Source organism: Oculina patagonica, chromosome 6, assembly GCF_052425735.1.
Source record: "Oculina patagonica isolate OP01 chromosome 6, crgOcupat, whole genome shotgun sequence".
NCBI lineage: Eukaryota > Metazoa > Cnidaria > Anthozoa > Scleractinia > Oculinidae > Oculina > Oculina patagonica.
Window position 1 is genome coordinate 16,154,863 of NC_135763.1, and position 6,197 is coordinate 16,161,059.

At 32.7% G+C, this 6,197-nt stretch overlaps 1 long non-coding RNA gene across 1 annotated transcript; it reads right to left on the bottom strand.

Annotated features, from left to right (window-relative positions):
• Nucleotides 1-1,039: 1,039 nt before the first annotated feature.
• Nucleotides 1,040-2,119, bottom strand: LOC144656318 (uncharacterized). Its single transcript, XR_013571292.1, has 3 exons — nt 1,990-2,119; nt 1,677-1,729; nt 1,040-1,493 (listed from the first exon to the last, which is right to left on the bottom strand). It is a non-coding gene; the product is annotated as an uncharacterized LOC144656318 (long non-coding RNA).
• Nucleotides 2,120-6,197: the final 4,078 nt, after the last annotated feature.

A 6,197-nucleotide genomic window follows, 5' to 3' on the forward strand; every position in this document is an offset into this window, starting at 1 on the left:
TTGTTGGTTTGGGTTGGCGGGTTCTCCCTCACCTTTGCTGGGACTTTACCCGGCACGTTTTATGAGGTCCGAATAGGCGTAGAGATTTTCGTAGAGCTCTACGCTTCTACTTAGTACAGTTCTCACAGATAAAACAGTAGCTCTTGAAAATGCGTATAGCCGTAGATTAGTACAGGCGTTTTCATTCTAAACTTTTCGTTATCAATGCTTTACGTTTTCTTTCTAAACTCTTGACTTCAAAGCTCTACGTTTTCATTCTAAACTCTACGGTTCTACGGCTCTATGCTTTCAAGAGTCGTAGAAGCGTAGAGTTTAGAATGAACACTGACGTACAGAAGTAGGCTTGTAGAAGTGTACTATACGCTATGTACTTAACTCTACCCTTCTACGGCTCTACGTTTTCAGTTCATTTTAAACTCTACGGTTCTACGGATCTACGTTTTCATTCTAAACTCTACGCTTCTACGGCTCTACATTTTCATTCTAAACTCTACGCTTGTACGGCTCTACATTCTCATTTTAGAATCTACGCTTCTACGGCTCTACGTTTCATTTTTAACTCTTATTTTAAACTCGCATAATTTCCAGAGCTACCCACTTATGGATTAGGAATCATGAAATGTGTAGAAGCGTACAGCTCTACAGAAATTTCTACGCCTATTTGGACCTCATAAAACGGGCGCCACTTGAAATACTATAAGGTTTCCATATTTTAAGCTTTCAATCCTTGATATAAAAAATAAACGGCCACACCCGTGGCCAAAATCTGCCAAATGGTAGTCTTGTTTTTTATTATCCCAGCAAACAGCTTTGCCAAAGCAACACATACATACTTGTTTATATGCATGACATCTAATCTAGGAGGAACAGGATACATAAAGGAAATTTCTCAACAAGTTATTTCCTTAATAGGAAATACGTGAAAACTTATGTAAAAAGTCGTAAAAATTTTTCTTTGTTTCAAACAACTGTCAATCAAAAAACTGCACAAACATGTTACAACCAAAATAGAATATTTCTCTTTTAACTGTTTCCTTATTAGGAAATATGTGAAAAACATATGACAAAAATTTCTTGGCAACAGATCACTATTCATAGAAATATTTTAAGTGAATTCCAAGGCAAAAAAATGTCAATCAAAAAACTACCATCTGTGTCATAACCTAATTAGCAAATGTATAACACAGTTATGTTAAAATTTTCTTGGCAACAGATCACCATTCAAAGAACTATTTTAAGTGGCATTCCAGGTCACAAAAGTAATTTGTAATTTCGTAAATTGTTAGCCTGTTCACAAAAGTTTATACCTTAAAAAAAAGTAGAAAACTGATTTTATTACTCAAAAAATAGTGCAGGTTACATTCATTGTTAATTCTATAGGCAAAATAACGTGTACATTTCTAACATCTGAATGCTTTATTTGTTTTTCTGGAGACATCTCTTTGCTGTTGCTTCTTACTTTGTGCTCTTTATTTTTTCAACTGCAATGTTATCTAAAAAACAAAGAATAAGAGTTATATTGAGCTTTATAAAATGAAACACATAACAAATTAAGCCACTGTATTTTATTGCTATCTCGAAAAACATTGTGGAGATATTATGACAGGATATTCATCTCAAATCGAATATTTGTGTAAATAAATATGTGTAAAACGAATATGTTGCACAATACTTACAGCCGCATGGTTCTGTTCTTATGTATTCATACATGCCATTTTCAATCTTCTCTCTGTAATGAAAAGAAGTATCACATGTTAAGTTTTGGTTTCTTTCAATTTCAACTAAATTTACTGCAGCATCTCTCTGATCTTATATTTAAATAATGTTTTCACTGTGTTGCCCGATTTCATATCTAACTTCTTTTATTTGTCTTTTGTTGCGATTACACGAAAAACAGAAACACCTTTCATTATATCTGCTTTTAAAAAACATGTATCGAAAATTTTAACAACTTTTTTTTTTAAAAGTAAAAACGGCAATTTTACTTACCCACAACCGCATTGTTTCCGCTGTTTCACCTTCTTCTTGTGTTTTTCCACACAATGGATACAGATGAGATGGTCGCATCTCAACACGACCCAATCCTTTACTACCGAGCTCTTCATTTTAAAGCACAGTATACAAACTGAAATGTTTGACAGAACATTATATTAGTTTTATAATGATACTACTTAATAAGAATTCTCAGAAAAAAACGATAAACATGAAAGGATACTTACCCCATCTGGCCAATAACCAGAACTCATACAAGTTAAGAATGAGCTACGTTTACAATTCAACATATCTTAAGTTGCAAAGTTGATTCAGTAACAGATTGAAATATTAAACCAGTTATCTTGTTTACATAACAATCTAAGAAACCGCTCGACAATATAAACAGCAAATATGCATGCACAAGCTCTTTCGTTTTAAAATATGACACTCATGGAATGAGAACACAGAGATAACATTGCGAAGAAATTGTAAACAATATTAACTCAATTTTAACAGAAATTACCATACATAAAACGATCTGACAACTGCTGTGTTGATTAATTGTGCAGCAAAAGTTAGCATATTTTCAAGTGCATTATGTTAAACAGTGCGTTTCGCAAGTGAAAACAAGGTCAAAGCACTTTCTGAACAAATACGGAAAACTCTTTCTTTTAAATAACTCCGTTGAATTCGTTAAACAACCGACAGCGTATGGGCCTGGCAATATTATTTCGAAATTAGTTGCGTAAAATTAAGACAATAAAAATATTTAACTTAACAACATATAACGGGTATAAAAAAATTAAAAACGATGAAAACAAACTTATCGACTACTAATACAAAATAAAAAAGAGAAAACTTATAATACCTTAGAAGAACGAATATGAGAAACAAATGACACCTGTTTATCACATACAAAAGAAGTTTAATGTGAAAACGTAACTACTAATCAGTACTCTATTACAACAATGTTGTATCCTCTTTGTAAGAACAGTACATATACACTTTAAACTAAACCATTTAAGTGTACGACAGTTGTTTATGTTAAAACTGACTTTAATAGTTGTAATATAACATGTGTTCATTTATTACTCTTGTTTGAGGCAATCAAAGAATATTTCAGACTATCGGGTATATTTGAAAGAGATCCAGCACTGAAAACTATTTCTTTGTGTTTTGTTAAATAGCAGAACGTCCATAAACCAAATAAACGACTTTATAGTTCCTTATGCCACGTTTAATTGCACTCCTCTTATGAAATAAGCTATGAATCCGAGAAGGAACTCTATCCCTTTTCTTACAAATTCTCTTACAGACTTCTCGCCGATGAAAACAACAATTGTAAGAACAAACCGTCATTTTACTCTCATCGAGCTCACCAAATTCAAAGCCAAAATAATTCTTACAACGACAGAAACGCACACTTTCAAATTTTCTTTCATAAGCACTTCCATTAATACATTTATGACAGTTCTGAAAAATTCGACAAATAGTTTTCTCATCTATTTATTTTAACATATTTCAGTGAATTAAAAGAACTTAATAAAAATAGATGTCACCTTGAAAATACTTATAACATTTCCGAATAACACTCATCTTCACAACACTCCATATAAGGAAATAACTACAACATCTCTTCAAAACAAGTAAAACACGTTTAGAATGCGAAACAGCTATCAACATTCTCTCTATTATCTATTGTATCGAATTAATCAAAGAAACCCAGCACCATCTACTCCGCACACCACAAACAATATCCATATATTAACTCACAAAAGCATGTTCCTGCTTTGCTTCCGACTAACCATTAACTTCCACCAACCTAACTATATAAATTCCGAAACTATATTCCTCGTTTAAACAAAACAATAATTTCAAACTCAGAATCTTCCACAAAACCATACTTTCGTGACACTAAACATTGTTTGATTTTTACAACGATATAATAAAAAAATCTGTTACGTTCGAAGCACTTAAATCACGCGCATAGTTCAACAATAAATACCCTGTTGAAACCTTAATCATTATTGTAAGAGTTGTAAACAAAAATTATAATTCATTTCAATTTTTTTTCCAAAAGAAAAACACCAAATTCAAAATCGACACTAAATATAAACCTGGTACACAGCCAAACCCTAACCTATTATTTAAATACAATAGATAAAGTACAACTGTTCATAATCTTCACACTTTCCAGAATAGCTGTTATTAAAACATACCAGAAAATAAACTGTAAACAAATTTCAAAAACTCGTGCACCTAAAAAACAAAATTAAAACCGCTTTCTTTGCTCAATCAAACCTGCCTTATACTGTAACGTAACAATCACAAAATCAAAACCCTTTACCGACCTTTACCCTTTTTTTATTTCAAAACACAATCATGCATGGTAAAATAGTCTAGTTTGCCCTTTTATTCTCCATCAATTATAAACTACACTACTCTTTTCTAACTAACCTGATGTACTAATAACTTCCCAAACTATATTCCTTGTTTAAACAAACCATGCATTATTTCAAACTTGCAATTTCTCGAAAAACACTACTTTCGTGACACTAAAAAATTGTTTGATTTTTACTAAGATGTAAGCAATAAATATGTTACATTACCAGCACTGAAATCACTCACATAGTCTAACAAAAATATCCTGTTAAAACTATTGTTAGCGTTGTAAACAGAAATCAAAATTCTAATTCTATTCTTTTAACTAATTCCCAAACTACAAACGTTAAATTTAAAACAAATACTAAATATAACTTCCTACACAGCCATCGCTAGGCTATTTATTCTCATACTTTACACAATCCCTGTAGCTGAAACATTAACTATACAAGAAAATAAACTGTAAACGAATTTAGAAACTTCATTCCTCTACTAAAAATATACAACTGCATTCTAGCTCCTTTGTTCAATAAAAAATAGCTGCGTTATACAATAACGTGACAATCAATAAAACAAAATCATTTACCAATCTGTATCTTAGAAGTAAATCATAATTACTAAAATATTCCAATTTAATATTTTCTCTCCATCAATTACACATTATATTAAATAACTTTAACTAACCTGATGTACTTTCTTATTCCTCTCCACAGCAGTGTTGTTTAACCCAACAATTAACTCTCGCAAATGCTTTATCTTGTAGACTGAAATCGGATATACCATCTACGCAAAATATTCGACCCGAGCAAACTAAAAACTCTCTTCTAATTGTCCCAACCGTTCCATTTAAAAAATATAAAATTTAATCTAGTAAAACTCCTCAAATTTAATAAATCTCTTTCACTCCTTTATTTGCATTCTACGCCGTGATTTTCCTTTAAGTTAAAGTTCAATTCTCTTCAACTAAAAACCTATTTGCAATTAACACTCTCAACCGACAAACCATTACAATGAAACACGGCAAAGGCAACACATTTTCAATGGAGAAATACTTTTCAACTTCTACTTATAAACAAAAATTATTTGTTCTTTCACAACACCGAAAAAATCCGGCGGCCTCACAACTGAAAAAATCCGGCGGCTTCACAAAGCAAATGTTGACATGGCGGGAAAAATATTGACATGGCGGAAAAATTCGGCGGCCTCAAAAAGCAAACACGCATGGAATGCACTTTTCCCCCCTGTACAATTATCTCGTGTCGTCATCATGACGACACGAGACAATCGTCATCATGACAACGTCATCATGACGACACGAGATAAAAAAGCGAATTGTGAATAAATTAAATTAATGTCGCTTCGAGTGTGACAACATTTGGGGGAGTGTGACTTTATTTGAAGATTTGACGTAGTGTGACTCTATATATGTGACAATGTGACAGCTTGTGCCTTCGTGTGGTGTTTGGTGACGAAGTGACTCGAGTCTCACGGTTTGCTGGTTTGTGACGGCTTTTGATGTAGTGTGACTGTGACAGCTTGGCTGTGAGATAACACGACACACAACATGACAACGGCAGCATAAGCAACTTGCGACCAGAATTATAGTTACCGTATTTTCTCGATTAAACGCCGGGCCCCGAATAAACGCCGGGTCTCCAAGCTGTATTTGAAAATAGGCCACTTTAACAATTATTAAAGGTTTAATATGCCTTAAAAATAATGTCTTCATATATAGCTGTCAAAAATAATGAATAAAAATCGTTTCGTAGAAACATAGGGCTTAAAGTTTGAAATAAAGGCCGGGGGAGTTTAATCGAGAAAATACGGTATTTGTTAAATGT